At 36.2% G+C, this 21056-nt stretch overlaps 1 protein-coding gene across 1 annotated transcript in view; it reads right to left on the bottom strand.

The window, feature by feature from the left end:
• CCSER1 (coiled-coil serine rich protein 1) overlaps window positions 1-21056 on the bottom strand; it is a 306541-nt gene that overhangs the window by 106217 nt on the left and 179268 nt on the right. The gene's annotated exons all lie outside the window — the stretch shown is intronic.

The following is a 21056-nucleotide window of genomic DNA, read 5'->3' as shown; positions in this document are numbered from 1 at the left end:
ACACTGAAATGAGAATGAAAATAAAGAACACAGCAATTGTTATGCTTTAACAGAAGTAACGTTAAAAGACACACTACATATTCACTTCTTGAGCCTGCTAGCATAAATGGCCTTTATATACATAAGGCCATATGGTGTTAGCAAAAAAATATGCATTTAGAAATTCATTTCTTTCTACAGGAATTAGGAGCATGCTATCTCAAGCCCTTCAGAAGAAAGATATTTTGTAACAAAATATCCTATGGGCAAGGCTGCTATGACTCTACTGTTTTTCAGTTCTGCTTTATGAAAAAATGAATAATCACCTAATTTGTATGCACTTTGAAAAGCTAAATCACATTCTTCCATATGCTTTGACTTAGAAACTCAGAAACAAAGGAAAATCACTAAAGAAAACACCTTCTCCTAGGCTGCCCCAGTGATGTAAGATGAACATAATCTTCTGTAAACTGCAATTTGAAATTTAATTAATCTGTGCTCTCTCTGAAGTTTAGTTACCACTGAAGTTATTTAAGCAGAACACAAAACAAAACAACATTAAGCTGTATTTGAGACTAAAGACAACAGAAAGATTTTGAAAGATTCAGAAGTAAAGGAATACCAGTATTTTGCTTTTTACACCTGAAATCCTGTTTTGTGTACATATCTTTCTCTAATATCAGAGCACGTGTCAGACTTTGCTATGCTGGATATTTTGTAATACAGATCAACAAGACCAACAAGGTACTGCAGCATACAAGTTATTAAAAAAGGCTGAAAGGCTGCTCAGTTTTCCAAAGTGAAAGAAAAGAGAGTCTCACTGGACCAAGGAATACCCACAGTGAGAGGGTTTGGATATGATGGGACCAGACAATCTTTGGGGCTGCACAGTAACAGGATGAAAGGAAATCGATGGAAGCCAGAATACAGGAAATCAATTAGGGATCATGTTATTTATTTACTCACTTACTGCCATGAGGGCTGCCAAACACAGGAATGGGGAACCAGGTACGGGACCTCTATCTTTAAAGATGGGACAGAGCCCTGAGTTTTGAACCTGCTTTGAGCTGAAGCATGAAGCAGAAACCTGCAGAGATTCCCTGCCACCTGTGTGACTCTACGATCTAGAGGTCATGGATTCAATCAGCCAAAACCAGTCAGAATTAGCCAACAGTTTAACAGTACAGTACCACAGAGTTTAAAAAGAGATTATTTTGACAGAACAAAATGTAATTAAAATGACCAATGATTTTTCTGGCATGAAAGTAACCACAACCTCAATGTTGCACCTATTTTATTTTTGAGCAGTAGGAAAAAAGGACAAATCTCAGTGGAGAATAAATCTGAGGAAGTGGCTACAACGTGCAATGATGTTATGTTGAGTAAATTACAAAAGGATTATAACAGAAATGCATGACACCTATATGTGTGCTAAATTAATTCACTGTAATCAAAGATATTAGTATATGTAAGAAAAATTACTATTATTACTATTACCCTCTTTTCAGCGGTCTGTGGGGACAGGACAAGGGGAAATGGCCATAAACTTGAGCATAAGAAGTTCTACACCAACGTGTAAAGGAACCGCTTCACAGTGACAAAGCATTGGAACAGGCTGCCCAGAGAGGTTGTGGATCCTCCTTCTCTGGAGATATTCAAGACCCACCTAGCCAGACACCTGTATGTGTAGCCTGCTGTAGGGGGCCTGCATTGCACAGGGGCTGGACTCGACCTCTAGAGGTCCCTTCCGATTCTGTGATTATACATTTAATGTATACTTCCAATTTTCTATTCCATTTGAATTTTCATGCAACAAAATTGATTCTGAATTTTAAGTGCTGGCATCCTCTGAAAGAACAAAGACATTTTTCTAAGTGCAATATTCTTTCAAGTTAACTTCGGTTTCATTATAACCACATGCAAAAAAAGGATTAACAAGATTTCTTATAACAAACAATTCCTAATGCCATGCCAACAAATGGAAAGAAAAAAAAAAACAAAACAATCAAAAAACCTAACAGAATTATTTCTATAGATTTTTAATATATATTTTGCATGCTATGTAATGGTACATTCGGGACAGCGCGTCAAGAAACTGACCTAAAAAGGACATAGACAGATTGCCCTGATGGTTAATGGAACTAAAATTTTCTAATCTAGGGTTTTCAACATTCAGATACTAGAATTAAATTACAGCATTTTAATTTTTGAAATACATATAAACAACTTTATGAATTGAATAGTTTGTGTCTTTTAAAATAATAATCTGAAACAAATGGTAAAGGTGCAGTTGACAGAGGAATATTAATCCATTACTGATTCATAGCCTTTATTAAAGAAGCCTCAGGCATAAATCATGCAAAGAAAAATCATCTCTTAACAGAAGTTTCACAATATAAGCCACCCTTAAGGTGTCTATAAAAAAAAAAAAAGAAGCCGTTTTCAAACTACTGAAATCTCCACCTGAGTAAAATTTATGAAGCCCAAAATGCACACTATCTGAGTAATACAAAACAACAAAGTCCTCTTTTTTTCCTGCTCAATGCCTACAGACTGAGAGATGAAATATTTATAATATTCTGCATCTTCACATGGCGAGACCCACCAAAGCCTCATCTTCATGAAGGTGTCTCTTACAGTACATTCTAGGAAGAATTCGGCATCAACAGCAATATGCAGCTTCCCATGTGACTGGACAAACAAATAGTGCTCTTGGAGAAGTATCATCCTCTGCTACGTGGGAGCAATGCAGTGTTTCAGTATGAACCATAAATCTTGAAATTCAGCAAGACTTAATTTCAACTGAAGAAGATATTTGAATGACTTCGTTGGGGTACATGCTGATATGCTGCTCAACGTACAAAGTGACTGCCTTTTCAAATACAGAACTAAAATATGGAAAGAGCTATATAGTAAGACATCACAACTCACAGACGTAAGTTTAAAATCTAACTCAACTGCCACTGAGAAATGGATGCTCAGAGCTGGCACGCAGTGAGTGCTTGAATTATATGGTACCTCTGAACAACCTGAGCAGAGTACAACTTATTTCTGACAAGAAATCATGATCCGATACAACTCCTTTTACTTGCTGCAGGAAAAAGCTCATCTAAAATTCATTTTAGAACTAATATTTCATCAAATTCCTTATTAACAATGTCCAGGTGGTCTATTACTATGGTAATCCACTGCAATTCATCTCAAAGCAACAGCAGAGATTTTGCAGAGAAAAAAACCTTCTTACTGAAATTAGAAGTTTCCCTATCATGAATGGCCAATCATCCAGCTTGCCTGAGCTTCACTGAGTAAAGAGGAATTGTTTGGGGCGAGTATTTGATTACTGCTGAGTAATGGTTATGCATCCAGGGCAAGACTGGCTGTTCAGTGAGGAGGAGCCTTTACCATGATGGTCGGGAACAGGGAGTGGGGCTAATCATTGGCTGTTCCAGCTTGTTCACACAACACCTGTGCCTCTGGGGCTGGAGAAGGGGCCTCTAGTAGTTAATCAAACCGCACCACAAAAAGTTCCCAGGCAGCAGAAGTCCACAGTATTAAAGCACATATGAAACATCTTGGCCCAATTGTTATTATAACCCAATTAATGCTCTTTCAACGATTCCCTAGCATGGTTTGAGTGCAAGTAGATTTTGTGTGGATGTTAGCGATGTAGAAGTGTCCTGAAGAATGATTCCACATAGATGTCACTTCAGACCCCTCAGCATAGCTGTGGAGATCTTTGCCTTGAAGCTTGAAACCCAGACAGACTCCTGGGCTACAGAAAAGACAACTTACTTCAGAAAACTCTGATATGAACCATGGGTGAAGCGGCAAATTAATTACAACTGTGAAGACTGGGAGGAAGCTGCTCTCAATTTTCTTCCAGATAATAAGTGATTCTCACTTGCTATTTGATGAAGATTAAAGTCTGACAGAGGTTGTACTTAAAACTCTGCCTAGGCCTTTCAATCGACACCACAGGACAACAACATAATTCACATTGCTCAAGCAGGGTAAACCTGAAGCCTGGGGAACTGTACAGATGCATGTTTCGTCTACAGGGAATCATCACAAATGGTAACTGAGAAAAGCAAACTTAATGTCAGTACAATTAGCGTAATCATAAGATCTTAAAAGCCAAAGCAAATCTGTTACAATTTTGTAAATTTAATAGAATGAAGATCTGTGCAACTTGGTGGCATTCTGAGCTTACTGCCTTGTTTCTTGTTTTATCTGTATATACAACTGAATACCATAAACATATTTCTTCATTTTGAATGCATTAAAAAAAAATATCATAAGACACAATATCCACATTTAGTAAAATGGCAATACCACCAAGACAGAGCAGTTCAATTTTGAAAGTAATCTTTTATGAAATAGTGAGAGAGCATTAAAATAATCAGTCTTAATAGTCTCCATAAATCCAATGTAACTGTGTGTTAACTCAGGAACAGATATGACTGTGCTTCAAAGCTGTTTTCCCTTAAGAAGGTAAAACAAGAATAGTTTTCTTATTCCAAAGCATCTTTGAAGGGTTTTTACTGTAAAAGAGAAAGACCCACAGATTTGCAACTTGAGCTAGTTTTAGTTATTTTTCCCTTCTTACTGATCCACAAATGAATGTTCTGAAGAGCTTATGGTAATTTGGACTTCACTTACATAAAGATTACCAGATTACACAGAGTTTAATCTTCTTAGTTTTCATCAGCAATACTCAAGATGTTGCTACATCAGAGTTAGCCTAAGTCCCACAGAGTCTGCACTTCTTGATACCAGCTTAACATAACAGAGAACATGTAGCTCTGCAGGCATCATGAAGGCTCTACAGGCCCAGCAAAGGACTCCAGCCTTAATGAGAAGAACTGAACACACCTCTCCCCAGAGGGCATATCTTCTGAAGTAGCAGCTCAGAGAAAGTCTTAAATGATTTGTCTTCAATTTTCAGTGTGAAACACTATGTATTCATGTCTAAAAACATCACGTGTATATACAGTCTTATTGTATATATGTACAGTTATAAAAATTATACACACACACATATATAAATGCATATATAAGCTGGAATGGGCTGCCCAGGGAGGTGGTGGAGTCACTGTCCCTGTATTCAACAGGCGTCTGGATGAGGAGCTACAAGATATGGTTTAGTAGCTCGTGGTAGCGATGGTAATGGGCGGAAGGTTGGACAAGATGATCTTGTAGGTCCCTTCCAGCCTTGTGATTCTGTGATTATATTCAATCTTCATAAATATTTCAGAAAAACAGACAAACAACAAAAAAACAAAACCAACCAAACAAAAAAACAGCACCCTAACTCACTTGTTTATAATGGGTCCCATCAGGAAACACATAGCCTTTTATACCAGAAAAATGACCTTGATACAAAGGTTATAGAATAATATATCCTAAAATTCTTTTTCATATAGATGTGAATAGCCTTCCATCCATGTTTTTTTTCTCATCTGGAATTCCTGTTTCTCATCAATGGCAATTATTTGAAAGGGATTCTCTTTAAAAAACAACAACAACAAAAAAAACCCACACTCATACACATAGGAACAATTATATCTGATTTTTAGAGAACAAGCTTCCTACTTCAAACACTTTGAAAACCAAGTTCAAAGTACACTCTAGCATTCCTACACTGACCTACGTTACTTTCAGTTCCTACATACTGGAATCTTAGTCTCTTCATACACATGAATCTTAGTCTCTGAGTAATGTCTTACTATTCTATCTTAGTAAGACACGTGTTGTATCCTAAATGCTTAAGAATTCAATTAAATTTATTTCAGAAAAAGAGAAGGCTCTATATTTGGCAGTACCAAGACACAGATTTGAAGTTTTGAAGGCATGTATCTAAGTATCACAATAGGCATATCAAGTAATTTGCTGTTAGATATCTAAACATTCTCAAAGACCAGTCAAGGAGGATAAAAATTCCCTAATTCCACACTCAGTTCCACAAATACTGAGAAAATGAATACGTAACCCAAACATAAACACTTGATTAATTACCCATATTAGCATTTTATGGCATCAAATCTTTACACTTCACCTTGTCCAGCCTCCTCACCCAATTTCTCAATATAACTTCTAACAGAGAATGCTTCAAAAATTAAAGGAATGACAACTGAGAAAATTAAACTGCACTATGTTATAAGGTACGTGTTGTCTGAAATTTTATAGCTTTTAGAACCATATATCATTTACTGGTACTCTGATGCTATGACATTTCAAGGTCAGCCTTTTGGAAAGAAGATATTCAGTATCTGTTGTTATCAAACTATGCACCCACACATGAATGTGCACACAAACTGTAATAGCTAGTGCTTCTATAAGTTAAAAGACTGTCAAGCCTTTTCCATTATAACTCCTTTTCTTTCAAAGGCTTATATCACAGCCATAAATATCTCCTTTAGGCTAGAACTTGGCAATCATATAAAGTCAAATTAAAAAAAAAAAAAAATTCCATTTTTCATCTCTTGCTAAAGTATAGCTCATATAAGGTCACATCAAGCATTTCTTTTCTTTCTCTGCAGGAGTCAAGAGTTCTGTTTACATTCCCAGATCCAGCACACAAAAACATAACACTTGAGATCTTAGTCCTTTTCTTCCTCCTAGAATCTCTTATGAAAATTTTAAATATGATACAAATAAGATAATGTAGTGCAAAGCAGTAATCAGATAATGTGCAAACAAATAGCTGTTTGGAAAAGACCAGTGGGGCTTATTTAATTTCAAGTGGTAACAGTACAGTAGTAAGCAGAGTATTACAACAAACAAGGAAACATAAATATGTGAGCGTGCTTAGTTACATATTAAAAAAAAGCAAGCAGTAACTTGTATTACATCTCTGATTGGGATATAAACAAAACAAGCTTTACCTTTTATCTGGACTGAGGATAAATCTACCTGCAGAAACATACATAATTCTTGTTGGACACTGTTCCAGCATAGCTAGAGGTATTCAATATCTTTAACAAATCTCACTCCAAATGTGTGCCTTTCCTTACCCATTCAGCTAACCCAGCATTAGAATAACACAAGGTTGATCTAGCTGTGAAAGAAGACAGGTATACAAGCGTGCCAAGCAAATTTCTATAAAGTTGGGAAAGGGAGAAAAGTACATTTGTTCTGTCATTGCCACCTTCCACATAAAAATGTTTCTCCTCATCTTTGCTCTCCGCTTTAAATGCTTGGAATTTGCTTTGAGAAACTGCAAATGTATCATAAGACTTTTAGCTTGAGAAGGCTAATAAATGTATTAAAAAAAAAAAAAACTGGAAAATTAGGATGGATACTGGATGTGATGACTGCCTTCCAATAAGTACAAGAAGTCACTCTATTCATTCTTTAGAAAAAAGAGAAAGCCATTCACTTTGTCTGACTTGGCTTTTAAATATTTAGTAAGTTCCCAACCACAGTACTACTACATAAATCAAGATAATATCTTTTGATGAAGTGATTAAGCATTAAGAAAATTTTTCTGAAGCAATCAGGGTATTAAGGTATAATTCATTATACCTTAAGTTGGTTGAAAGCTTCAACAGAGATGCCTAACAAACACTTGGTTTTAAGAGTCTAATTGATATTTACTAACATACACAAAGTATTTTAGCATAGCTTCAGCATTCAGATTGCTTGCTTTGCATCCCAACCCTGAGGCACCTTCAGCCCAAGGGAGTGACTCAGGGAACTCTTTCTGGATTGGATTCAGATACAGAATTGTCCTGGCTTCAGGCTACATCAGTGCTTGAGAACAGATAGAGATCTAAATAAACACACTATAGGTTATAATGCTGTAGACATACACATTCCTCTGTGCATGCCTGGAGGATGAAATCACAGGTAAACACTGGAGACTAGAAAGAAGAGGATCAAGAGGTCATACTATCTTATCTGCTTGACTTAAGGAATGCCCGGTAGGATAACTACACAATTAAAAGTCTGTGTGGGATCAGAAGGTTCCATCTAGTAGTCCTAAATTTAATTATTATCACTTTACATTTTCACACAATCCCCAGAATAATAAGCAATTATGAACACAGCTTTCTGAGTGAAGAAATTAAGCAAATTTATCCCTCATACTTCTCACTGTCCTCTTTAATGGTTTTAAGAATAATGAGAAAAGAGTTGTGTTTCAGTTCAGAAGATATCTGGATACTTTCCATCTACGTTATGTTACCACATAAAATAGTTTGATCCTAATGTTGAAATAGATTTTGTTAAATCTTTTGTGACCAACACATGCAAGCATGTAATGGATTTAGGGACATGATTTATTAAGAAACCCAGAACGTGCATTCTACTCTATTTCCATTCTTTAAAAGAGAGCAAAGAAACACAACATAACATTACGTAACATTAACGCTTTAAAAAAGTTGTCTCCACTGACAAACAACTGAACAGCCACAGTGACTTAAAAATCTGTTAAAAACTAAGTAACAAATCAAAAAGAGAAATTCAGCACGAACGCTAACTAAATATACCAGTTATTTAGTAAAGTTTGCTAATAAAATTCATGCAGTTCCTGGCACAGTGGTTGCAAAAAGTGTTTTCCTGCCAATTGAATACTCGTGTTTAAGTGACTATCTGCACATGCCTGTATATTTATTTGTTTTGAATTATCAAGGGGAAATTTTCAAACTTCTAATGAAGAATGGCATTCTCAAGTGAGATCTATTAAAAAAAATATCTCCTCCAGTCAATTCACTGATGCATAATCTGTTGTGTCATGATTAACAGCTTCTGGCAGAGTAGAACACTAGCAAATAGTATGTACATTTCTCACAATTAAATACAAGACAAACTGTCATGGTTTTGTGATTTTTGGTCATCAGTATTCCACACCATAACATCATGTAATGCACTGGGGGTGGGGTTTGATATCTGCCGAATGTTCGTCCGACGGAGAAGAACTACATTTCCCCAGGAGGCTTTGCGGTCAGCAAGGAGATTTAACTCCGTGCAAGGTCACCTGATTTCTCTTCTTCGCCTGCTCTTTGCTGTCTGTGCTTTGCTATCTGTGCTTCGCCATCTGCACTTCGCCGTCTGTTCTTCAGTCACTCAACTGGACTGCACTTCTCACCCCAGCATTGTGGTGAGGTCTATACAATTCAGACAGACTCTCTCTCTCTCACTGTATTTTACTAATACTATATTTAGTAAAATCATTTGTTCCATCTCAGATTAGTGCTGTTGTTTTCAAGTATTTTGGGGTCCCCTGTTTCCCCTTTCCCAGAGGCGTGGATCCGCAGATCTGCTGGTCACAGAACCGGGCCGGACCAGCCCATAAACCATTGACAATAAACTTTCTGGATTCTAGTCAAAAATGATCCTAACCAAAGTGTAGGAACACAGGAAATAAAGAAATATCCTTTCAGGGTAACTGTCTAAAAAAAAAAACACAAAAAAACAAAAAACAAAAACAAAAACAAAAAAACAACCTATCAAAGATCACTTGGAGCAAAAGTAATATTTGGATCTTATCTCTGGAGAGTGCCAGGCAACAAAGTAGAAGTAAATAGTATTTATCCAGGCATTTGTCACCTTATGTAAGAGACTGGAAGCTTCGCATGTCCCAGGGACCACGAGCCTTCCAAAGCCTCCACTTCTGCCCTGAATACCACACAACTCAACATATCCACTTGCAAAATACCACTGGCAGAGAAGCCAATAAATTATTAAAAACAAATTCTCAGCTACATAAACAGATAAAACCCTATAAGCTGTGGGACCTCTGGAGCATGAGTTCCTTATGAGGTTCCTCTCAAGCTACTGGAGGGCTTGTATTCATTCAGGCAGGTTTCACTTAGAAGGCAAGTGTTGCAGTATGAACACCGGGATTATAATGAATGAAATTAAACCCCTCTAAATGCACGTGCTCAATATTCTTTTAACAAAGACTTCAGAGATCAAACAAAGAGAAAACAAACTAATTAATGGGTAAGCTAACCTAATTGCTTTGCTCTTACGTGATATATTCAATCACACAGTGCCACAGCAGAAACATATTGTTTTATCATACTGTACAAGTAGCCCACCTACAGGAAAATTCTCAGACTGAACTAGCATGGTCTTCTGTGTTTTTGATTTTGATTGTAAATAACTCATTCAAAAAATAACCAGAATATTTAGTCTAACTTGACCAAAACACCACAGCAGCATTCCTGTACTGCACTCTTACAGAACAAAACGTTCCTCCTCCCTCCTTTCCCCCAATATGCAATGTATTATATCAGAGCAAAACTAAACAATTGGCAAATTAAGGCCAGATGCAAAGGAAGGAGAATTGTTCAGTACAGTTGAATATGAAGACCAGACCTCTGGATCATATTTAAAATACATCTAAATATTTATTTGTATTCCAGCATCCAGAAGGAAGGAGAGTGTAAAAACTCAGTAGTAGCACTGAGCTGTTTGTCACTTACATTGTCTTTGTTGATGCGTTGCTTCTTGATCCACGAGTGCTTGTGAACAATGCACCATCAGAAGTTTTATCCTCTATAAAAAGCCTCATCTTTCTTTCAGTAAGAGGAAATTAGTTCCCCTACCTTTTAAATTTGCTTTTTTTTTTTTCTTTTATTACATAGTCATATAGAAATTAAATGCTTTTTTGAGTTGTTTATTCTCTGGTTGTTATATTCGCTACTCCAGGAACTCTACTTGAATTACCTGAATATCTGGAGTTCCTTTAATTGCTTCTAGTTTGCAATGCTAGGCCAGTTTAAGGCTGCAAATAAGGGTAAGAGCAGTATTGTGCAAAATGATGCAAGTTCAGGAAGAGAACATCTCATTCAAAACATACGGCTTTTGATTTGATTTTCACATCTGATGTCTGAATTCTTTTGAGCTGCGCATATTTGAATTTTGAGCAGTAAACAAAAGTAGTACTTTCAGCACAATTATTTCCATTTAACAAAAATATTATGACCTGTACCCCTAATTTATTCAAAGTTGAAACAACTTGATAATGAAAAAAAGACATTTGAAAACGTAGCTTTAAGGAATTTATTAAAAATTTAGTCAGATTATTAAATTTTAATAGAATTTAGAACCTCTGTGAAACACTAAATGTAGTTTACATAAGAGTAATCAATAATTTTAGTTACCAATTTTTCAAAGTCTTTGTTGGAAGAGCACTGTTAAAACATACAACTCTAATAATAAGCATGTGTTATAATTTGCTTCCCAATGCTCCTTCTAAATTGAGATATAACTGAACTGGACTCCCATATATTCCTAACACAGTTAGCAATACCTCATCAGCTTTTGGAGTAAATGTTTTGGTTTTTCTTAGGAAGATAAAATTTGCATGAAATGGCAGTTTCTAGCCTGTATTGCTGCTGAAAAAAAGCTTGATCTAAGCACACCTACGGATTTTGAAAGTAGAAGGCTCAAAAAGTACGCCTGAGCGCGTACAGATATGGAGCAGTCTTCGAATTTTAGCATCACTTGACTTAGGACTCTTACTCTTCTGTGCTATTAGTACAAGGCCACCCTCCTTCCTTTGCATTCAGGGCCAGAAATCCATTGGAGACCTGTATTAGCATACGTATTACTGTCCATGCTAACATTCTCCATACCTGACATGTAAAAACTTGGAAACTTTTTAAGGCATACATGTATCAAGAGGAAAGGTGTCACAGAATTATTCATGGAACACTGGCAGAAAGATAAAGAGAAACAAAGGGATGAGGTGATGGATGAAAAAATCAATCAACTCACTGGCATCACTAGAATGTCTTTGTTTGTTTGTTTGTTTTTATTTAACATGAGTGAAGTGGGTTTCATTTGTTTTTGTTTTCAATAAAAGTACTCTGTCTTATGCACTTGAACAAGCAGTGAGACACTTTGAGAGCAGTTGAAATACAAGGAGAAGCAAACACGCCTAGAATACAGACCTTCTTTAGTCTTAAACTTGTAACTAATCTGAGATTTCTCTGTTTTAAGACTCATGTCACAACTTCAGTACAACCGACAACAAAACAGATCGTGTTATGAAGCTCACTCTAAGGGGAATTTGGGTGGGTGTTGTCTCAAGGCTTTCCACTGCAAGTGTTGCTACCCAGCTCCTGGAGCCATCCCTCTGTTTCCAACATAGGCAAATGGCAGTGTTATCTCATCCTTGCTTTTGTGCACACTGAAGGGTGCCTGACATTTAAAAGCAGATAACATTGGCTGGTAGCAAAGGGGAAGGTTTCCATTCACAGTAAGCTGCACAAACAGTGATCACTATCTTTGTTCAATTGTCTTTGAAACAAAGCCCAGAATGCAAATGACAGATATGTCCGAAGAGGAAAAATGATAAAAGTCTTCCCCTTCAGCTATGACAGCTCCCATGAGAGATAACTTTGTGCTGGTGAATGCAGCGAAGAGTACTGGTCAAAAAGGGATGAAGTTTTGAAGGGATGAGTACTATTTTCTCACAGGACTGGCACATGCTATAATGCTGTTTCTTACCATCGTTTGTTACAGACAATTCTGCATTGTTGTAAGTAGTCGACAATGCAAGAGAGAGGAGTAAGGACATCCCTCACTGGGCTTTTTGATTCCATCTCCTTGGTATACCATCCCTTGTTTCTGCACCTGCATCCCCCCACACTATAACTCCTGGCAGCAGCCTGTCAAAAATATGGAGCTTTTTTCACAAAGAAAAGTGATTATTTCTCTTCACAAACTCTCAGGATATTTCCTTTCTTCTCCTGGAAGAATGCATGAAACCACCATAATAAATTGGTATAATTAAGTATAGTTAAAGTGAACTAAATTCTGGCTGGCCTAGAAGATACTTTGACAGTCATTGGGATGAGGGTGTCAACAAAGCTCCAAGCAGTCTTTTCTCCTTTCCAAAAGGACCACTGCCTGTCTTTTGCTGAATTAACTTACCAGCTTGGCCGGGATCATACACGTTAGCCAGCAAAATCTGGCAGCAGGCAATTAAATATTTTTTTCCTTAGAGATATTTTTATTAGCTCTACAAGCAGCATTCTGAAATTTTAGCATCATCCATCAGATAAAATGAAACCCTTGGACTTGGGCTTGCATTTTTTATTTTTATTTTTTAAACACAGCATAATTTGTCAAGTCTTCTGTTTAATTTTCAGCAAGTGCAACATTGGGAAAAAAATGAAAAAGATATTTCTAAATCAGAACACAATTCAAGCAAAATCAGTTCTACAATATTTTATAGATTCTATATTATAAAAGAACTTCGGGAAACTGAAAACACAGCTAAGAATTCAATAATTAACACTTGTGGTTATTCCTTCACTTCATCACTCCTGAATAAAGCCTTTCACAGGAATAACGGAGACAAACAAATCACCTCAATTAAATTAAGAAGAAAAAAAAAACAAACCAGTAAGCCAGATGATGAACACCTTCACATGTGTGTCAGAAAACATGGAAAAGCTTATACAAACTTACTGGTCCTCTGAGCAGCACCTGGAAAGCTTACCAAAGTTCATGGTGAAAGGTATGGCACCTTTACTGCTTCCCTCATCAGGATAAGCCTCAAAGAAGTCAACATGAAAGACTTTCATGTTCCAAGTCACGTAAACTTGCCACAGCAACAATGAAAAGAAAAATTGAAAATGTAAAAAAAAAATTAAAAATAAAAAAAAAAAGGCAAGGAAATATTAACTTCATTTTTCAAGCAAACTAAACAAGGATAGTTGAAGTTGCAATTCTCACATCTTTCAGTGGAAAGCCAGAAGCCCACTGTTGTACAAATGGTGATCAGTTCCAACAGACAGGAACCGGATGGATTCTACAAGGGCAGTTAAGCTACACAAGAACGAATGATAATCCCTTCACAACACCAACCAGAGAAATCACTTGGGTATTTTCTACAACTGCAGTATCAATGTAATCATTGTGGCAGCCCCTGAAAAAGGTAAAAGTTTTATGAAAAAAAGTTTAGGACAGTATATCTTAATTAGTCTCTACTTCTCTTTGTATTCATCCTGATTGGCTGATTAAGTGAGACAACCAATGATGTTATTCATGTAGATGACCCCATAGTATCATTTAAAAGAACATTCTGAGCATTCTATACTTAATTATTTCCAATTTTGTAGTTGCTGCACCTCGAAAAATTTGGTATCCTAATCAGCATTTAATTGTTATACTTCAAAACAGTGAATGACGCTACAGTTGAAAATGGCAAAGAATAACCAAGGTGATAAGATTGCAGTTTCTCATCATCATGGATGTTTTTATATTTCTCTAAATATCTATCTGCATGCTCATATCAAAAAACAGTGAAAGCAGTGAAACATTGTAAAATACATACACGATCTTTATACAGAAGACACCTGGAATCTCACCAAACAAATCTATACCAAAAGTTGTTTTATTTCTAAGCCCATAAGGCTACCTATAGAAACCAGTAGGTGCAAAATGAGTACTAGAGATATATGGTAGTTGGTGGCTTGTTATTTTGTCAATATCTGATACATACTATCTCTTTTATTCCTGATTTTCTCACTATAAATGACCAGGGCCTTGAACAGGTTTCACTGCTCATTATAGTACACATAAATTAAACAAAATACATCAATCTACTTGCTGCAGAAATGCTAATTTCCAATTATAAACTAGAAAAAAATCTCCACAGGTTTTTTAATACTACATCGCTCATCGCTACACTGCCCACCTAAACTAGGAATATACATATTTCCCATTTGCAGATATCACCTGGGGCTTCTGCTCCAAAATGAGAAATAGCTGAACTTTTAATAACTTAATATAGGCAAGAATTCTACTTTACATCCCAGTTTAGGATGGCACATTTCATCATTACACTAAACTATTGAAATGTGAAAAGAAAGTACTGAGCTTCTCATTAGCACTATTAGGAATAGCTGTAATTTTCATGGTAGTCATACATCCAGACGTTGGTCATAACACACAAAATATATCCTGAGAGGTTTTTAGAGAGGATGGGAAATAATAAAGGACAAATGTATATGGAAATGCTGTTGAAGGACATCATCTTCCCAGCCTTGGGGACACTATTTCACCTCTGTTTCAGTAGTCTATCTCTGTGCACATTCATTCACGTTCCAATTCAGAAGCAGATGAAAAGCAATTTCATATTCTGCTGAGGTATTTCAGAGTTTATCACAGTACCTGTGTAACTTCAACTGTGGTCTCTCCTGACTCTCTCCACTGAATTTCAAATTTCAACATCTAAGTGAAAAAAAATTCCATTTTCAGTTAACTTTCCTTAAGTGTTTGAAGTCTCAAAGCAGAGTCAAGGCAAGGAATTTTTTAAAAGAGCTATTTTCTATTTTCTTTACTAAAAAACAGGAAGAGTAGGGGCAGCTCTTATACTGGGGATTGTAGGATACCTGCAAGTACATCAATGGGTCAGCTCAGTCAAGTATTTCTGAATCCTCTTGTCTTAAAGGCAGATGGCTCCAGAAGATGTGCCAGCCCCAAGCTCAACACCAGAACGCACCTGAGCCAGAAGCATGCTATGCCTGCAGAAGCATTAATTGGCAGAGGGAGGTAAGGAAACAATGAAGCCATTCCAAACAAAAACCCTAAGAACTGTGCTGGCTCTAGGCTTGAATTAGTCTTTACATATGTTTTAACAGATAATCGGAAGCTCTAGAAGAGCATTCTTGCTGAATGTTTTCAGTGCTTCTGTTTTATGGTTGCAGAAAATCTGATAAAAATTTAGATGAATAACAGAAGGAGCTTCATGTAGCAGAACACTGGGATCTATCTGACATGATGAAGGTCATTGCTAATGAAGGAAAAAAAAAAACAAGATTCATTTGTGTTATGGTGTGCTTTTTACTTCAATACTAGCACAGCATCTCAACATGTTTTATCCACTGCATGAGGTAATTAACACTGGTTCTTGAATGATGAAAGAATCCTGTACATGTACAAACTGCACTGTAGAGAACAGGAGAATAGGTGTGCAGTTGAAAAATACTCCATTCCTCAATGACTTGTATGTGAAGGCAGGGGGCATAGAAAATAAACTATCATCTTGTTTTGTGCTCCAAATCCCCCAAGTCCCTTCACTGCACTTGTTTTCAAGGGATGAAGCCTTTCAAATGGATGAAGGGAAGAGTTTTCTGCATTAGAAATCACTGGGGCAGTAGGGTCATAAAGAAATATAAATATCGTTTGAAGAAGCAAGTGACCTTTTCTCCTACTCCTTAGGCAGAGCTCTTGTAAGCAAAGAAGAACACTAGAGCTTATTCTTCTTCCATTTTAATCTTCTTTACAGTTGTGTAATGCAAGACTTTTTATTGCAGTGCCCTGAAAATCCTACCAAGAGCCACACCACATCACCAGTTCACTACTCACAATTGTTTCCTCATAGAAATAATGACTGGAAAGACAAATAAACATCAAGACAGGCATCTCATAAGGAAGCGGAGCATAGAAACTGAAAAAACCACCTTCACTGAAGCACTAAAAAATAAATAAATACATTATGAACAATTCATAGAAAAGAAAATCCATAACTGAAAAATGGAATTTATAGTACAAGCAATTTGTAACCAACATGACAGTTCTGAAGAGCAACAGAAATAAACTGTAAATATGTATGGTATAGCAAGTACCCAGTGATGCAAGCCAACTGGATAGACACTTATATTTGTGCCTTATCTATCACCCATGATCACCTAAAATCCATGAAGGGAGAATGATGATCCCGCTTTCACAAGCTGTATGTCCTGATCTAATAGTCCAAGCACACATACGTGGCAGGATAAAGCAGACTAAATATAAGTAATGCAGGCTCAGCTTCAGTTTAGCTGCAATGCAAGTACACAATTGCAGGCCAGTCCAGACAGACAGCCGACAATCAAAACAGGAGATAAAGATAAGCCCTACGCAAACTGCGCATTACTGCCACCTGCATACTGATGGAAAACTCATGCTTAGACTTTAAGTTTCTTGTCAATGTTCTCTTGAAGTTTTGTGTCAGGACTTGAAAACGGAACCAAAACATTTCGATGAGACAAGTAGATTGATTAGTGAAAACTGAACTTAATTGTTCTTGGTTGGTGCTTGCACTTGAAAGCAATCATAGGAGAGTTGAACTGGCATTTTTATAAGTTTTGATCCCTTCAGGAAAAATAAAGAAGAATCCCTGGTAAGGTTCTCAAGTTCTTTTCAGCACTAATTTATCTGTACTCGTTGCTTTTGCAAACCCATTACTCTCTGATTTACTTCAGCTCATTATAAATCCTAGAAAAATTTGAAAACAAATAAGCGTTACCAAGGAAAAAAAATGTCATTAAAAACATATTAAAAAAACCCACAAAGTATAAATTAGGAAAATTGAGATCTGACCTATACCAGGAATTAGTCCCCTTCTCATGCTATCAGATAAGGCTTCTCTAAGACATCTCTTCCACAGGTAAGCACTGCTGTGTTGCTTCCTCAAGGAAGCTGCCTTTTGGAAAGGATCAAGTCTGACTTCCATCTAGTCTTCTGTTTACCTGTGCTATACCATTTGAGAACGGATACTGAAACCATAGCCTGAAACTCTCCCCCTTAAGATAATTCTCACAAGTTTTTCATGCTTAGGTCTAAGTTTTTTTAGGAATGCAAGCATTAAGTTCATCCTTCTGCCTGTGAAGTTCATCAAAACACAGTCTCTCAAACACATCTTTCCCAAATGAGCTTTATAATAAACTACTACTTGCATAGTACAAATAACAGTATAAATATAATTCTTACCAATGGAAACAAAACATTTGACAAATGAAAGTATACTACTGACCTAGCATTTGGCATGCATAGTATCTTCCCTATTCTTCCTTTTTTTTTTGTCATTTTTCCTATTACAGCAATCACATTAATCTTCTAGGTGTACTGTGCTACTTGAACCAGACTACTTGAACTTGATCTAGAAAGACTCAATCATATATTTGGTTATTTTCTTTAAAAACAATCCTGTGAAGTAGGAAAACAAAAAAATGTAATACAAGTTACTCATCATTCTTGCGCAGGTAAAAGATAAATAACTTTTTTTTTTTTTTTTTTTTTTTTTTTTTCCAAAGAGAAATAATTTAAGGGGTAGGAGAAGAAATATATATACCAAGCAGCTTAGAAAATTCAGTAAGTAGCTAATTATTATGGCAGTTTTAATTGCTTTATCATTAAAATATTTTCATTTGCTGAAGCAATTAAGGGCAGACCATAGTGTTTCTTCCCAGAAATGACATTTACACCTGTATTAAACTTCTGTAGAGAACATTACTGCATAAAAGCAATAATATGAGCCACTCTATACAATCTCATTCTGAATAAAATCAAACGATTTCACTTCATAAAATGTGAAAATCCTTCCCAACTGTTAATGTTTTCATAAAGAGTTTAGTCTCCACACTTAGAAAAATTTAAACCCCCGAGGGAACTTCTGAAGCATAAACAGGATTAAGATTTCTTGATGCTTTTTATAAAACACATTTCATACCCCTAAGAAGAAAAATTTCAGTGTATGAACTGTCCTCATACATCTTTTCTATGCAGATGCTTTTCCTTTTTATCCCAAAGCACAAATACAATATAAATAGAAATGACAGAGTTTCAGCCTTCATAATGTTGGTTTATAAAATAAATATTAAAGATCACATAAAGGCACACTTGCTGTCATCATAATGTACAGCAGACAATAGGCTTTGGTTCACTACCTATGGAAAATGATGCAAACATGCTCTTCTGTATAAAGTGCATCACTAACAAATTCAAATCATGAAATCTTTGTTCTCCTGTATGCAAATTGCCTACTCAGTATTTTGTGTCAGAAGGGCTTGCAATGCCAAAAGAAAAGCAGTCAGGAGGAAAAGAAAGCAGCAGGAAGTGGGATGTGAATTTGGTGTTATTCTAAAAGGCATAGAATATATTTAAAATGTGAAAATGATAAGACACTCAGCTGGATATGTTACTGCTGCAATGACCAGATGTGACAGACGTCTCTAGAACGGAGGCAAGCATGTTAAGGTTGCTGCTGTTCCTCCAACGTGAGGCTTACATGCGCAAAGGCACACTGTTCACTGCTGGTAAAATACCAGCAATGAGTGCCTCCTAGTAATCTCCTTGCTTCCTTCAGTAACACTCCATGAACAGACACGGTCACACACACGTTTGTATGAACAGTGTCCACCAGAACCCATTCTGACAGTAAGGTATCCTCCTCAATCTACATGTCAGTTTGACCTTAAAACAGTATGGCAAAATGAGTTAAAATTTAGGAAAGAGACAACAGTAAAGAAAATGCCCTTTTTCTCTAACAAATAAATAAATTTCTTATTGGAAAAAAATACATTTAAAAAGTCGAAGCACTCTACTAATGGAAAAATTCAGTTTTGATAGGTACAGCAAATCTCAGAGTCTGGTATTCTCTGCCATCATCATCGCACTGGTGACACAACTATAGCAACTGCAATTTGATAGTCTGAATAAAATTTCCACTTTGGACTAGCATAAGGCCACTGAGCAAGTAGAAGAGCAACTGAAGAGCTTTCAACTCTTTGCTGAGGTTTGCTTCATGCACCTTGCAAAAACAGACATTTTCTTTCCTAGATGAGAATGCTAGAAAATCCTAAATTGAAAGTTATATACTTGATTATACAAACATTTTGAGATGGGCTTTACCCCTAAAAGGCTTACATTTCAGATAAGGTCATGGATGGCAAGTAAATCCTATAAGAAACACACTCAGTCAAGTGTTTAGCTTTAGTAGTTTAAACTCTGCTGATTTTGTTTTCACATCTCAAAAGAATGGTTCAACATTCTTTTGAATGTGAATGTATCACATGCATATATACAAAATATTGGAGTACTTAAAGAAAATAGGTATTTGTCCAAATTATCTCCCCTATTTGCAAGAATAAGCATCTTTGGTTACTTTTTTCCCCATTCAATACCACATACGAAAAACACACAGAAGAACATCTGAGAAGGAAACAATTTGGTCTAAACAGAGTTTGTATCAGCAGGCTTTGTGCTTTGCTTTCAATGGGCAACAAAACACAAATAGGAGAAATAAACCAATACAACAGCCACTGTCAACACAGGGTAGCTCTGAGTGCTTTATATATTAAAACTGTAAACAATAAAGTGGTTGATGTTTAAGTTTTTTAAATTGAAACGTATTTTGCCTGCACAGACAATGCCAGTCCTGGTATTTTTGCATTATGACTTATTTATTCCTCTTTGAGTTCTAGATTAACCCTCACTGTCTTCAGATATCTCCTGTCTTATTTCTGAATAGATAAATGCAAACCTGAGTGATCATTATTACCTCTGAGACACATAATAATTTCAGGAAATGAACCATCAAATTATATATTTTAATGTAATTTTTGCAACATTTCTGTTCAGCTGGGTTAGTGTGAAATGATACAGAATACTCCAAAAATAAAAATTAAAAGGTTCCCTTTATACTACATATCAGAAAGGGTAATTTTCTAAAAGAAATCATGACAGTGAAAATGTAAGAAATTGATTATTTACTGAAACCCAGACAGAATGACAGATACAATGTATCCAAGAGTAAAGAGCGATGAGTTACTAAATACTGCGGACATTTGAACTATACTTCTTACACAGGAGTCTAAAACTTCGGGTACGGCACATGTAAATTCTGCAGCCCACAAGCTTCTTTTTATTGTGTGAGAACATTTATGAAGCTTGATTTAGCGCAGGAAAATAAGTGTGAAGACCAGAAAGTGAAAGCTAATCTTTCAAGTCCATATTACATTCACAGCAGCTTTCTTCAAGAGAATCATTTGCAGTTACAGGACTAGCATGTGGGAAAAAAACTTAATCGGAAAAAGAAGATTCTTCTAGGTGGACTAATTCAGAATAAAATGTTTTGATGAGAAGTTTGGTGATTACTTGTTTTTAAACAAGCCACAACAGCTTCAAAATCACTCGATCTTTTTTTTTCCTGTGAATTTTGTGTTTTTTCTTTCCAAGGAGTTATTAGATTCTCATTTGAAAGAGATCATGGCAGGATGCAGCTGAAATAACTCCAGTGAGAGCTACTAAATCACTCACATCTTGTTTACAGTTTTGAAGTATCTGAGGAA

The sequence above is a fragment of the Lagopus leucura genome, unplaced genomic scaffold (genome assembly GCF_019238085.1).
Source record: "Lagopus leucura isolate 7727_CA_CO unplaced genomic scaffold, USGS_WTPT01 Super-Scaffold_100004, whole genome shotgun sequence".
Taxonomy (NCBI): Eukaryota; Metazoa; Chordata; class Aves; order Galliformes; family Phasianidae; genus Lagopus; species Lagopus leucura.
This window is presented reverse-complemented; position numbering and strand designations above follow the sequence as displayed.